This window comes from Oryctolagus cuniculus, chromosome 6 (assembly GCF_051225735.1).
Source record: "Oryctolagus cuniculus isolate XC-2025 breed Fujian yellow rabbit chromosome 6, ASM5122573v1, whole genome shotgun sequence".
NCBI lineage: Eukaryota > Metazoa > Chordata > Mammalia > Lagomorpha > Leporidae > Oryctolagus > Oryctolagus cuniculus.
The window spans coordinates 113,658,900-113,675,067 of record NC_142872.1 but is presented as its reverse complement, the minus strand read 5'-3'; the positions used below and the strand labels follow the sequence as shown (position 1 = coordinate 113,675,067).

The following is a 16,168-nucleotide window of genomic DNA, read 5'->3' as shown; positions in this document are numbered from 1 at the left end:
GACAAAACTAGTTCCACTAAGGACCTCAGATCTTGCTATCTCCCCCCCCCACACACACACCTACACACACACACACACACACACACACAGTGTGCCCTTGGAAGAGAGCCCTTATCAGCACCCAGCACCCAACCATATTGGCATCCTGACCTCAAATTCTATTCTGTAGAACTACATGAAAATGAATTTCTTTTGTTTATTTTTTTTTAAATTTTTTTGACAGGCAGAGTGGACAGTGAGAGAGAGAGACAGAGAGAAAGGTCTTCCTTTGCCGTTGGTTCACCCTCCAATGGCCAATGGCCGCCGCGGCTGGCGCGCTGTGGCTGGTGCACCACGCTGATCCGATGGCAGGAGCCAGGTGCTTCTCCTGGTCTCCCATGGGGTGCAGTGCCCAAGCACTTGGGCCATCCTCCACAGCCTTCCCGGGCCACAGCAGAGAGCTAGCCTGGAAGAGGGGCAACTGGGACAGAATCCGGCTCCCCTACCGGAACTAGAACCTGGTGTGCTGGTGCCACAAGGCGGAGGATTAGCCTAGTGAGCCACGGCACCGGCGAATTTCTTTTGTTTAAGTACCACCTTATGGAATTTTTTTAATGGCATCCCAAGATGACAAGACAGATTTTGCTAGTGAAAATAGATGTATAAGCAGTTTACAAACAGAATGATGACGATAATTTTGTAATTCATACTCAAAACAAGGACATTGAAGGCCATTCTAGTGAAGAACAAGAATAAAAGAGATTGAGAGAAAACTTCCATTTCTTAGATAATACATAAATAATTATAAAGAATATTTATAAAAATATGGCTCTAAGTGGCCATTCTGGTGGCATTTCAGATGGAAATTAAGAACATGTTATTGGAAACAAGCAAACAAACAGGCAAAGAATAGTTGAATTCTACATGCCATTTTGTAGAAGGTAAAAATTGCAAGTGATAAAATTGAATATGTGGCCAGTGCCATGGCTCACTAGGCTAATCCTCCGCCTTGCGGCGCCAGCACACCAGGTTCTAGTTCCGGTAGGGGAGCCGGATTCTGTCCCGGTTGCCCCCTTCCTGTCCAGCTCTCTGCTATGGCCCGGGAGTGCAGTGGAGGATGTCCCAAGTCCTCGGGCCCTGCACCTGCATGGGAGACCAGAAGCACCTGGCTCCTGGCTTCGGATCAGTGTGGTGTGCCAGCTGCAGCAGCCATTGGAGGGTTAACCAATGGAGAAGGAAGACTTTTCTCTTTGTTTCTCTCTCTCACTGTCCACTCTTCCTGTCAAAAAAAAAAAAAAAAAAAGAAAGAAAAGAAAAGAAATTGAATATGTAGCTGAAGCTATTTCTAGAGAAAGTGTTGCTGTTGTTAATTGTACCTTTCTTTTACAAGTTCTTTCTTAGCCATGACATTGTTTATATAGACCGATTATATTATTTTTTGTGTTGATTTTATATCCTACCAACTTTGTCAAACTCTTTAATGAGTTCCAACTGTCTTTTAGTGTAACCTTTTGGATTCTCTCTCTCTCTCCCTCTCTCCTTCTCTCCCTCTCCTGGGTCCAGATATTAGTGGAAATCTTCCATCATTTCCCCATTCAATATGATGCAAAATCACTCTCATGGGCTTTTCAGCCAGATCCGAATGCCTTTAGGGCTGATTCTGAGGCCAGAGTGCTATTTAGGACATCTGCCATTCTATGAGTCTGCTGAGTATCTCACTTCCCATGTTGGATCACTCTCCCCTTTATTTATTCCATCGGTTAGTGTTAGCAGGTACTAGACTTGTTTATGTGCTCCCTTTGACTCTTAGTCCTTTCATTATGATCAATTGTGAACTGAAATTGATCACTTGGAATAGTGAGATGGCATTGGTACATGCCACCTTGATGGGATTGAATTGGAATCCCCTGGTATTTTTTTAACTCTACCATTTGGGGCAAGTCAGCTTGAGCATGTCCCAAATTATACATCTCTTCCCTCTCTTATTCCCACTCTTATGTTTAACAGGGATCACATTTCGGTTAATTTTCAACACTTAAGAATAACTGTGTATTAATTACAGAATGAAACCAGTCATATTAAGTAGAACAGACAAAAAAACTACTAAGAGGGATAATGTATTAAGTTGTTCATTAACAGTCAGGGCTATGCTGATCAAGTCGGATCTGGCTGAAAAGCCCATGAGAGTATTTCAGGCATGGAAAGCCAAGACACTCTTGCAAAAGATCTCTGCGAGTGAGATCCCAGTGGAAAGAACAGGTCTTCAAAGAAGGAGGTACCTTTCTCTGAAGGGAGGAGAGAACCTCCACTTTGACTATGAGCTTGTCTAAACAAGATAAGAATCGGAGAACTCAGAGGGCTTCCATAGCCTTGGAAACTCATGACCGGAGCATAGGGAGACTACTGATGCCATAGACAGGAGTGTCAATTGGTAAAGTCAACAACAGGAGTCACTGTGCACTTACTCCTCATGTAGGATCTCTGTCCTTAATGTGCTGTGTATTGAGATTTAATGCTATAACGAGTACTCAAACAATATATTTCACTTTGTGTTTTTATGGGGGTGCAAACTGTTGAAATCTTTACCTAATGTATACTAAACTGATCCTCTGTAAAAAAAAAAAAAAAAAAAATTGTCAACTCCCAACTTGACTCTCACTGGGATTAAACATGACAATAGGTCTGATCTGATTTCATCATCATTTTAAAAAAATCATCTATTATTTTTCAAAAAAAAAATCACAAAGAATGAAAAAGTAAACTTTCCAAAAGGGAGGAGCTAAATTGATGTAAGAAAAAACAGAAACCTATAATACCATTCTTTAGGTCAACACTGAATAATTATGCTATTCAGTATTTTTTATTTTATAATTTATAAAAATTGGAATAAATTGTATTGTCCAATGAAGGTATATGCTACTGACTAGAAGCAGAAATTTTCTAAATTCTGGTAGCATTTATCTTTAACAGATAGCAATTATGTTCAGTTTAATTCCATAAATTATATCTATCAATTCACTGAGAGATTAATGAAGGGAAAGAAATGGCAAATGTGATACAAATAAGGAGTGTAGTCTCTCATATTTCTAGCAGGTTTTAAAATTTGTTTTCATCTTCAGAACTAATTACTAAGCAATTCAATCATTTATGTTTTTAATGGAAATTATGCACACATTACAAACATAGTATAATTTTTTTAATGTTCCATTTATACATTTTGTATTTTACAACTTAATATATTAAATTGCTTACAAAGTTCAAAAGTAATAGGATAGCAGATAACAGTGCTATAACTCTTCTTTATTATAGAATATTTGAGATGCAGAACTTATTATTAAAGAGAAGCTCTTCATCCTACATGGGGGTTATGTCCTAACGCACACATTGTAAGTTGAAAATGCATACCTAACTGACCACGCTTAGCATCACAGCACACTTCAGAGCATCTGAGCTTTTCCCTCAGGACCCTGAAGCTGACAGGGAGCTGTTTCTCATTGCTACTGCCCTGCATCACGGGAGACTATTGTACTGCAAACCACTAGCTTTGGAACAGTCCATATTCAAAATGTGATGTACAATTTCTACCGAAATGTATGGTTTTGTACCATCATAAAGCAGAAAAATTGTAAATTTGTAAACTGAACTATTGTGTCAAGACCTATCTTAGTATTAAAGTAAAAGGTACAGATTTGCAATAAAGAGATACAAAAATGAACGAGGGGCAGGCATTTGGCTTCATTAAGATGCCAGCTAAATGTCCATTTCTCATACTGGAATGCCATTTTTCAGATCCTGGTCCTGCTCCCAGTTGCAGCTTTCTGTTAATGAGGCCCTTGGAGGCAGTAAGCTGGTGGTCCTTGCCAGCCACGGAGGAGGTCTGGATTGAATTCCTTACTCCCACTTCAGGCTGGAGCCACAGCATCAGCCATGGAGGGCATCTGGAGAGTGACCCAATAGCAAAGCAACTGTTCCTGAATGACACACAGCTTTCTTCTTTGCAGTCAGTCAGAAGTTCTGCATATTTGTTTATTGTGTGTCTTTACCATCTCTTACTTTATTATCATTTATGTTAGAAGCAAGTCACTGCCAAATGTTGGGTGATGCCTCCTGAAAAAAGAAAGGTACGAAATATGAAGGAGACAAACCCATGCTTTTAAACCTCAAATCTGTGTCTGGTACACATTATTCTATTGATATTTTTCTGTGAGGTTTGACTAAGATATTCTGGCCAAAAATCTACACTATGGAAAGTAAGGACAATGGAATTTTATGGAAGGCTAGCAGTCCCCAATACAAGTATTATAAGCTCTTGGAAACCAAGGAGAAGTGTCATCTGGTTTCATCTTTCATTTATATTGCTCTATAGGTTATAATTGTTTCAAATATATCAAAATGTAGTTATCCATGATACCATTGGTTTCAACACTTTTTTTTATTTAAACATGCTTTGCAAGCTCTCTTCTACAACTCCATGCATACAATGCAATAGTTTTTCTAGCATCTATATTTATACATTAATGTGTGTACATATGTATGTGTAAATATGGAAAGTCTAGGTTATAAAATGTAAACACATTTAACTAAATATCATTCTTAACTGAAACTCAGGGTCTGGTGATTTGAGAATTTAATTTCTAGATTTGATTTTAGAAGAATATTTTGGTGCATATGCCATATGCACCATATAAGAATGAGGAAGTCCACAATAGATACAAACACACACACCTGCACACACAGTGAAACTATCAGTAACCACACTGGGCAAGATAGTTACTTATAGTCTTTTATAAGACCAAGTTAACTTTTTTCATTGAATAAATTTGTCTCAAACTGATGAAAATACTTTAAATGTTCATACTTTTTATTCTGCCGAATGTCTTTCCAAAGTGATTGTTTTAGTTTACAACCACACAACAAATGAGAGTAATATCTTATTGTACATTCACATCAATACTTATATTGTCAGAAATATCATTTTATTGGCCCATCTCAGTGTGAGCCATAGCATTTCATTATGGTTTGTAACTACAGTGTTTTCCCAAATATTGGTAGGTAAAGCATCTTTCTTGCATAGGGCTTATTTATTTTACTATGTCTCTTTCCTTTTACTATTGCCGATTTAGTTGTTGTACTGTTGATCTTCCCTATTAATTTATTTTGTACTTTATAGTAATTTTTTCTTTAAAAATATCGATACTAATTCCTAAACTAATTCCTAACTAATTCCTAACTACTAATAATTATTCAAAGAATGAATGGAGAAGCACATGCCTCCTCACCTGGCATAATTTTGGGTAGCAGTTTGTTGGGGGATGAAACTGAGACCATTACTGGATTATTCTTAATTTATTCTGGTCTGAATTCTGCTATGATATTATACAGCAACTTAGTGGTCTCTATTTCACATTTGAAGGGTCTGCTGCCGAAATTTCAAAGCGGCTCCATTCAGGACACATGCCATGTACAACCTGGATGCCTCACACTTACTCATCCCTAAGTTGAAAATATTCATGCATTGCTTCAGTGTAAGGAGCTCTTTACACTGACAGGTATATGATGTAGATAATGTGAGGACCCAAATGATTATTTTAACAATTCCTGGGAATTCAGAAGTAGGATTTAGGAAGAAGCAAATTTATAGTTACATAAGAGATAGAAATTGGTTATTGTTTTCATTATTCAGCTAATATCACCTTCTAATACTATCATCTTCATGTTCAGAATTTCAGCATGTAAGTTTTGGGGTTCACGAGCATTCAGGTAATAGGAGAAGTGTCAAAATGCAAAAAATTGAAAAAGCAAAACTTTTAAAAAAATTATTTATTTGCTTGAAAGTCAGAGATACAGAGAGAAAGAGAGGCAGAGAGAGAGCAAGGTCTTCCATCTGCTGGTTCACTCCCTAAATGGCTGCAAAGCTTGAGCTGTGCTGATCCAAAGCCAGGAGCCAGGAGCTTCTTTCAGGTCTCCCACGTGGGTGCAGGGGCCAAAGCACTTGGGCCATCTTTTACTTTTTAAGCCACAGCAGAGAGCTGGATCAGAAGTGGAGCAGCTGCGATTCCAACCATAGCCCATATGGGATGCCGGCACTGCAGGTGGTGTCTTTATCTGCTATGCCATAGCGCCAGCCCAAGGCGAAACCTTTTATCATTCATAATTTTGCTTAGTATTAATTACATTGATGCCAAACTTGATGCTTCCTTTATCCTTTCAAGTGATCAAGGTCTCTTCAGAAATATTTCTTCAACCACTATGGTTCAGCACATTTTGATCAATGATAAAGTGGCCAGTTATAAGAAATCAATTGCATTTCAAATAAAGACAAGGAAATTTAGTGTTTCTGTCAGTTATCAAGTTCTTGGTTCTGAGACTCAAATTTACATTTTTTTTAACTTTTATATAATTGATATAAATTTCCAAAGTACAGAATATGGATTACAATGGCTTCCCCCCCATAACGTCCCTCCAACCTGCAACCCTCCCCTTATCCACTGCCTCTCCCCTTCCATTCACATCAAGATTCATTTTCAATTCTCTTTATATACAGAAGATCAGTTTAGCATACATTAAGTAAAGATTTCAACAGTTTGCTCCCGCACAGAAACATAAAGTGAACAATACTGTTTGAGTACTAGTTATAGCATTAAATCTCAATGTACAGCACACTAAGGACAAAGATCCTACATGAGGCACCAAATGGGCACCAGTTTGAGACCTGGCTTCTCCATTTCCAATCTAGCACTCTGCTATGGCCTGGGAAAGTAGAAGAAGATGGCCCAAATCCTTGGGCCCCTGTAACCACATGAGAGACCCAGAAGAAGCTCTTGGCTCCTGGCTTCAGATCAGCTCAGCTCCGGCTGTTGTGGCCAATTGGGGAGTGAACCAGCAGATGGAAGACCTTTCTCTCACTGCCTCTCCTCTCTCTGTGTAACTGGCTTTCAAATAAATCTTCAAAAATTGATAAAAAGATATATTCTTTCTATTGTAAAAATACACAACATGAAATTGACCATTTAAATATTTTAAGTGCACAATTCATTATCATAATATACATTCACAATATTGTGCAAAAATCATCATTATCAGTTTCCAGAACATTTCATCATACCATGTATCAACTAAACAATAAACACAAGTTTTCCCTTCCTCCAATACTTGGTAATATATGTTCTAATTTTTAAACTTGATTTTTAAAATAATTTCTATTTTTGTTACCTTACAATACATAGGGAACAGATTTCATGAGTTTCATAGATATGATTTCAAAAATACAAAGATACTATTCTCCCTCTGCTCATTATGTTCTTTTTTATATTTTAATATTTTGAGGTAACACAGTTTCAACTTACTTTATAATCACAGGTTCACTTTTCCTCGAAATAAAGAACTTTACAAGTAAAATTCAGATAGACCCCTGTTCACAGAGGTTATAAAACAATAAAATCACAAGATGTTATTTAGCCTGAAATATCTTGTTACTTTTTGTACTCTATATATTAGCTTCAATCAATCATAGAAAATATATGATATTTGTAGTTTTGGATCTGGCTTATTTCACTAAACCTAATAGTCTCTATGTGCATCCATTTTGTTGCAAAAGATATGAGTAGTATTCCATCACGGATATGTATCACATTTGCTTTATCTGGACATCAGGTTGATTCCCCATTTTAGCTAGCATTAACTGAGTATAGCAGTGCAGATGCCCCTTTAACACGATGATTTTATTTCCTTTGGGTAAATTCCCAGGAGTGTTGTGGATGGCTACTGTGGATGGTAGATCTAAATTTAGATTTGAAAAATTTTCAGACTATATTCCACAATGATTTTGTTAGTTTGCATTTCCACCAACAGTCGATCAGGATACTTTTTTATTCACATCCTCACCAGCAGTGGATATTTTTTGATTTTTTTCTAAAACATTTATTGGAGCTGGAACTGTAGTATAGTAGGTTAAAGCCCTGGCCTACAGAACTGGCATTGCACATGGATGCTGGTTTGAGTACCAGCTGCTCCACTTCTGATCCAGCTCCCTGCTATTGTACCTAGGAAAGTATTGGAGGATACCCCAAGTATTTGGGGCTCTGCACCTATGTGAAAGACCTGGAAGAGCTCCTGGCTTTGGATCAGCTCAGCTCTGGCCATTGTGGCCATTTGGGGAATGAATCAGTGGATAGAGACCTCTCTCTCCATGCCCCTCCCTCTTTTTGTCTTTGAGAGAGAGAAAGAAAGAAAGCTTTCATCTGCTGGGTAACTCCCCAAGTGGCTGTAGGAGCAGGGTTGATACAAAGCCAGAAGCCAGGAGTTTCTTCTGGATTTCCCATATGGGTGCAGAGGCTCATACACTTCAGCCACCTTCTGCTGCTTTCCCAGGCCATTAGCAGAGGGCTGGATTGGAAGTAGAACAGCTGAGAATAGAACCAGCGCCCATTTATGATGTCACTGCAGAGGTTTAACCCACTGCACAACATTGCTGGCAAGGGTTTTTATTTCTTATGGTTATTCTAACTGTAGTGAATTGAAACCTCACTGTGATTTTTATTTGAATCTCCCTGATGGCAGCATTCTTGAGCATTGTTTCACATGTCTGTTGGACATCTGTATTTCATGGTTTGAAAATTGCCTGTTCATTTTCTTTGCCCATTTCTTAAGTTGATTGTTTGCTTTATTGTTGTTGAGATTCTTGAGCTATTGATATATCCTGGCTATTATATCAGATGCATAGTTTGTTAGTATTTTTTTCATTAACTCATAATTGCTTATTTATGCTTTTGAATAATCTTATAACCAGGCTGACGCTGCAGCTCACTAGGCTAATCCTCCAACTACGGTGCCAGTACTCCACGTTCTAGTCCCGGTTGGGGCGCCGGTTCTGTCCCAGTTGCTCCTCTTCCAGTCTAGCTCTCTGCTGTGGCCCGAGAAGGCAGTGGAGGATGGCCCAAGTGATTGGGTCCTGCATCCACATGAGAGACCAGGAGGAAGCACCTGGCTCCTGGCTTTGGATAGGCGCAGTGCCAGCTGTGGCAGCCATTTGTGGGGTGAACCAACAGAAGGAAGACCTTTCTCTCTGTCCCTCTCTCTCACTGTCTAACTCTGCCTGTCAAAAAAATTTCTTATAATCATTCTTTTGAATTTCCTTTCTGGCATTTTGTTGATCTCAGTTTCACAGTCTAATAGTATACTGTGTTCCTTTGGGGGAGTCACATTATCTTCCTTGTTCATATTTCTGTATTTCTACGTTTAAGCATCTGGGGAAACAGTTGTTGGTATCTCTTTTTAAGGTTTTGTTCTAAGGAATATACTTCCATGGCTTAGTGTAATGCCTGTGGTTTACAGTAGATAACCAAAGCTATGGGCTAGGTGGAGCCAGGGAGCTCTGGCCAATATTCGTGGGTGTGACAAGAATCCAGTGTGACACTCAAGTTGCACAACGTAGATCTCTATCCACAGTAGGTCAAGGGCAGGTTTACAATGACGAGTATGTCATTGTATGTAAAGCCCTTCTTTGAGCCAAGGTGAAAAAATGGTCTAGGATGAGCTCACAGTGCCTACACACCTTGCCCACTCAGGCACAGGAACTACACTCCATAGTATGAATGCCCACCCCTTCTTGAGGTCTTTCCTCAGCTTCCAGGGAGTTCTGACTTTCTAGTGTCAGACCAGGTGATTGCACAAAAACCAGCCACATTCCATGCTTTTCCCAGCCTAGGTAGATATCAAACAGTCACAGTACTCTGATAGGGGACACAAGCATCTTAATATCAAGGCTGAACACTTGCTTTTCAGCACTGGTAACTTTTGAAACTGTTCAGGGGGCTGGCATTGTGGCATAGCAGGAGAGGCTACTGCATACTACACCAGCACCCCATATGGTTGGCAGTTCATGTTCTGGCCACTCTGCTTCTGATCCAGTGTCCTGCTAATGGCCTGGGAAAGCAGCAGCAGATGGCCTAAGTGCTTGGGTCACCTGCCACCCATGTGGGAGACCCAGATGAAGCTCCTTGCTCCTGAATTCAGCCTGGCTCAGCCATGACCATTGCAGCGTATGGAAGGGCTGCCTCTCCCTCTCTTTCTGTAACTCTTTCAAATACATAAATTAATTAAAAAAATAAAGTCTGGCAAGTGATCCTGAAGTAGTCAGGGTTGAGAACCACTGCTGTTTGTACTCACTGTCAGTGTGATTTCATGTGGCTCTTCACAATCTCTTAATCATTGCTTTGTCATTTTGGTTTATATGGGAAAACTATTGGCTAGTACATAGACCTCATCTACAACATCAAAGATGCTCTTATAGCAACTTAACAGCCTTATTTTTAAAAAGTTTCCTTCATAATAATTTTCTGTACAGAATGATCCTACATTAGTAATCACTCTAAGTTATAACCAAAAAATTTAACTTGCCCATATCTTTGAGGTGAACATTGAGAAGTCATGCAGCAGAAAATAATGCCCACAAAATCTCAAGAAGAAATGATCTTTGAAGTGGTAGAAAATGACCTTTTGAAGAATATTTCTTCAATACTATTTAGAGGGCTCATTTAGAAAATGCCACCCAACAAGTCTGAAAAAGCATGTTCTGAACAAAACTTTACACAAACAATTTGGCTGTTCCTGATATAGAGTGTAGTGACAAGAAAAGGGAGATTAACAACATTCTAAACATTTAAGTAAAAACTGAATAAATATGACAAACCTAAGCCTCAATTTATGTTTACAAAACTGTCATAAATTTCTTTTATTTCTGCTTCAAAGAGATTAAAATGTTTGTACAGAAATCCTTAAACAATGCAGTTCAAATTATGTCATTTTATAATGTATATTATTTTTAAATTTCTATAGATATTATCAAAGTCTTGTGATAGGTATTTTGGCTGAGCTTCTCAGCTCCTATGTATTTGTACGGATAATTTATTTAACTCAAGGTGTTGAGTTCTTGACTTTTAATTCTCCCATCTTATATGATAGAGTTTTGGTTAAACAAATGGTTCTTCCATTAAGGATCTGAAGGTCAGCAGTATATTTAGTAAGACTGTGCTAGGAAATTATTTCAAAATGTGTGATTGATTGTGGAAGACCTTTTGTCACGTGTGCTGTGAAATTCATTCTGATGTCTTAAATTTGAGAGGTATATTACTGATGAGGAATGAATTGGAATCCAGAGTGGAGGTAATGTTGAGATAAGTGAAACCTCATCCCTATGGATTCTTTTTGATTTATGACATGACTTATGAAAATTATTTTTCTTTGTAGACTATTGGAGTCCATATATTTAGAAAGCATATTGACAGATTTGAAGACAAGTGACAGGATAACAAAATCAGAGAAATATTAGAAAAATTTATGCTGTGATTAATGTTACCAACACCAATAAGAACAGCCTTAAGTTACATCTAATGCACATGCACACACAGACACACATACACACAGAGGTTTGAGTTGGAATTTGGAGCTGAATTACAAGAAAGGGCATGAATTACAAGAAATTTTTTACAGTATTTATTTAAAGTCAGAATGGACATTTTCTTAGAGAAAAGAGTAAATTTGTTCAGTTTTAAGTTGCATAAAATTTGTTAGCATAATTTTACAAAGAATTGTAAGTGAAATGTTGAGGTTGAATATTGATGTTTTTTGCCAGGACAACATACTGAGGAAGAATAAGTTCCATACCTGTTTCAACATTTCTGGGGCAGGCACTGTGATGTAGTGGGTAAAGCTGCCACCTGCCAGCATTCCATATGGGCGCTGGTTCAAGATCTGGCTGCTCCACTTCCATTCCAGCTCTCTGCTATGGCCTGGGAAAGCAATAGAAAATAGCCCAGGTCCTTGGGCTCCTGCACCCACATGAGAGACCTGGAATAAGCTCCTGGCTCCTGGCTTTGGATAGGCCCAGTTCTAGCCATTGTGGCCATTTGGGGAGTGAACTAGCAGATGGAAGACTCACTCACTCTCTCTCTCTCTCTAACTCTGCCTTTCAAATAAATAAATAAATTTAAAATAAAAAACCACTTAAGAGTGATTGCCAGAAAGCCTAGGCATTTCTTTGCTCAGATATGTATTGATCCAATATGTCTCCATTATTATATAGCATAATTAGGTGTCTCTCTGTTCAGATCTCCCCATTTAAAAAAACACACAATAATGGGGTTATAACTTCATTTTAATTCAATTACATTTGCATAGATTCTATTTCTAAATTAGATTATATTCACAGGTGCCAGTTTTTAGGGCTTGAACATACTGGGTTTTAAAAATTGATTAATTTTGTTTTTAAGGTGAACAAATTTCATTCGTGTCATATATATACAGGCTTAGGAGCAGAGTGATGTTTCCCACCTTACTGTTCCTCCTGCTCATGCTGCCATCCTCCCCCTCCCTTCCTTATTCTTTCTTTTAGTTTTTACAAGGATCTATTTTCAGTTTATTTTATGCTCCTAAGATTAACACTACAGTAAGGGAAGAATTCAACAAATAGTGGGCAGAAAATAACACTGTTCCTCAACAGTAGAGAGAAGGGCTGTAGACAATCAACAAATATCAAAATGCCAATTTTGCTCATACACATTACATTTTTTTATACTCTATTAGTTATCAGAGATCAGGGAAAACATATGGCACTTGTCATTATGGATCTGGCTCATTTCAGTAAGCATAATGGATGCAAAAGATAAGATTTCATTCTTTTAGTGGCTAAGTAGTATACCATCCTATACCACAACTTATTTTTCCAGTCATTAGATGATGGATACCTGGGTTGATTCCATGACTTAGCTTTTGAGAATTGAGCTGCAATAAACATGGGGGTACAGATAACTTTTAATATGCTTATTTCATTTCGACAGATAAATTCTTAGGAATGGGATGGCTGGCTCATATGGCAGATCTATTTACAGCTTTATGAGGAATCACCACACTGTTTCCCACAATGACTGTACTACTTTACATTTCCTCTGAAATTGAATTAGGGAACTTTGTCCCCCATATCCTCACCAGCATTTGTTGTTTTTTGATTTCTGTATGACAGCCATTCTAACTGGGGTAGGGGGAAACCTGACTAATTTTGATTTTCACTTCCCTGATGGCTAATGATCCTGAGTATTTCGTCTGTCGGCCATTTGAATTTCCTCTTTTGGAAAATGCCTGTTCAAGTCCTTTACCCACATCTTAACTGAATTATTAGTTTCTTTGTTGTTGAGTTTCTCGAGCTCCTTTGAGATTCTGGATATTAACCCTTTATCAGTTGCATAGTTTGCAGAAATTTTCTCCCAATTCTGTCAATTGCCTCTTCACTTTGCTGAGTGTTTCCACTGCAGTACATATTGTTTTGTAGAACAGGATTCACTCATTATAGCAAATGATTTAAGTTTACAACATGATTTTGAAGATTCTGGGAGAGTTGAAGTTATTTAAAAATTTTTCACTTCTAATTGCTATATTTTTTGGGTTATTGTGATTCTATATGTATATTTTAAGTCCCACAAAATATTGTTAGGTATAGAGTCAGTATTCATCTACATTCATTCATACAAATATAATGAAACTTTTCTTTCCTCTTCAGTACTTCATGAATCTTCCATGTGTACGAATACGTCTATGTAACTTTTCTTATCAAAAAAATGGGGCAATGGACTAAATTCCTTTATATTAGCATTTCTGAAAGCATTGCTCTAAGATTCATTTATTTAAGGACTTAGAACACACAGCTTATTTTATCCAAAGCAATATTTTTCAAGTTTCCAGTTTTAAAAATGCTTCAATTTTAATTTTAGTGTGATGCATAAAATATTTTAGCCACTAGTGAAATGTCATGAGAATTTGGGGATTTAGAAGAGCATGTCATGTGCATTATCTGTGCAAAAATAGGCATTCAAAACCATCTTTTTGGAAGCTTATTTGAAATATCTATCTATCAGTCAGATAGTTATTTATAGGAGTTTATTCCAAGGAATTAATAGGTATATTTTATATGTATATATATATACACACACACACACACACACACACACATACAGACATACACTATTTACTGAAGCTTTATCTATAAGAAAAAATTGGGAATAATTAATTTATCTGTAGAGAAAATGTGTTCCTCAATGGAAAATGGTGTATTGTCTACAGCACACATTTCAGCATTACCTTATTCCAGAAAGGGTCTTTTTGACTCTGTAAATTATAGATATTCATAATGATGCAAAATAACTCTTGCCTACAGAAATGTAAATTTTGTTCACTGGAGGTTCAAGGGACCTCCCTACCACTTTTTGAAAGACTAGTTGTGTCACTATGTGCACATTTACATTGTCATTATTGCTCTCCAAATCTGTTTTTAGTGTCTTTTACAATGGTTTTAACATCTCACTAGTTTCATTTTTGATGTGTTAAATAAAATCTTTCCCACAAATGTACTTTGGAATCTCTTTCTTATAACAGGGAAAGAGTTTAAATATTCATACTCACACCCTGAGGGACTGATGGGGCTTCCTAAGTTAATAGTTTGTCTAGTTTTTACTTATCTTGGAAAAGGGGACAATATGGTAAGCATTTTATATACAAGAATCACTTCTAATCTTGCCACTAGATATTTGAAAAGCATTGCAAAAACATCAGAATTTGCCCTTTATTCATTTATGACAAATGCCTACCCTTACAACGTGACATTTAAAGTAAAAGTGTATCCCAGTCTTTATTTAAAGACTCTTGTCTCAATATTTAGAGTCAAATGCAATATAGAAAAAAATGTAATCCAACTTTCACATAGTCATCTGTCATGCTACTATACAGTTCAGGGTTTATTGGATCACTTTGGTGATACAAGTATAGGATACATTTGTAGAAAAAATTTTCAATGGAAAAATATGTCTCACTGATAGCATTATCAACCCAGAATTGCCAGATGTTAGCACTGGTCATTGTGTTTGAGCCATTTTGAGTTATTTGTAAATCTTAGGCAAAATTTTGTCCTATTTGGTGATTTAAAATTTTATTATTTTTTCAGACAGCGTATTTTTAATTTACTTATATTCAAGGCTTATTGGCTCCGCTAAATAAAGAGCTTAACGAATAAAGAGTAAAGTCTTTAGTCCAGCAGGGAAATAAGCATGGGTAAAATTTAGTAATCAAAGGAAGAGATGTTCACTTATATAAATAAATTTTAAAATAGTTATAAGATCATTAAAACTACAGTAGTAAATAATTTTTAACATTTCACAAAGACTTAAAAGTTTAATAACACTGTTTTTATGGCAAAAAACAGTGGTACACTCAGCCATTTTGGTAGTAATTTAGTTGATTTTTTTTCTCTTCTAGGAAAAAACATTTTTCCTCATTTGTAACCAACCTCAGCATCCCTATGCTTTGTATACACATGTGGTGTTTGATTTATTCTTTTAGATGTTCATTATATCTTCCTATCTCTTATATCACATGAGTAAATTCAGCACATGTTCCTCTTCATATTTGTATGCAAGACATGACCTTACCATTTCAAATACTATGGTGTTTGATTTAAAAACCATTATATATACACTTATGGGGGCCCCATGTGCTACTTTATTTATTTTGTGCTTACATACACTATAGAATCTTTAAATCAAGCTAATTAGCATAACCATCCTTTTTTTGTGGGGAGACATTTGATATTTTTGTTAGATTTTTTTTTTTTTGACAGGCAGAGATAGAGAGTGAGAGAGAGAGACAGAGAGAAAGGTCTTCCTTCTGTTGGTTCACCCCACAAATGGCCGCTACGGCCTGCGCACTGTGCCAATCCGGAGTCAAGAGCCAGGTGCTTCCTCCTGGTCTCCCATGTGAGTGCAGGGGCCCAAGCACTTGGGCCATCCTCCACTGCCTTCTCAGGCCACAGCAGAGAGCTGGACTGAAAGACGAGCAACCAGGACAGAACCGTTGCCCCAGCCGGGACTAGAACCCGGTGTGCTGGCGCTGCAGGCAGAGGATTAACTTAGCGAGCCGCGGCTCCAGCAGATATTTTGAAATATATATATATATTAGTCATCTTGCTGTACAACAGATGTTAAATATTTCATTTTTATTTAAATACAATTTGGGGCCGGCGCTGAGGCTCACTAGGCTAATCCTCCGCCTGCAGCGCCGGCTGTGTGGTTCTAGTCCTCGTTGGGGTGCCTAACTGTCTAACTCTGCCTGTCTATATATATATATATATATATATATATATATATAT

The 16,168-nt window shown here is 37.5% G+C and overlaps 1 long non-coding RNA gene across 2 annotated transcripts in view; it reads left to right on the top strand.

The window, feature by feature from the left end:
- The window catches only part of LOC149126261 (uncharacterized), a 157,398-nt gene that overhangs the window by 92,528 nt on the left and 48,702 nt on the right, over positions 1–16,168 (top strand). The window lies entirely within an intron of this gene.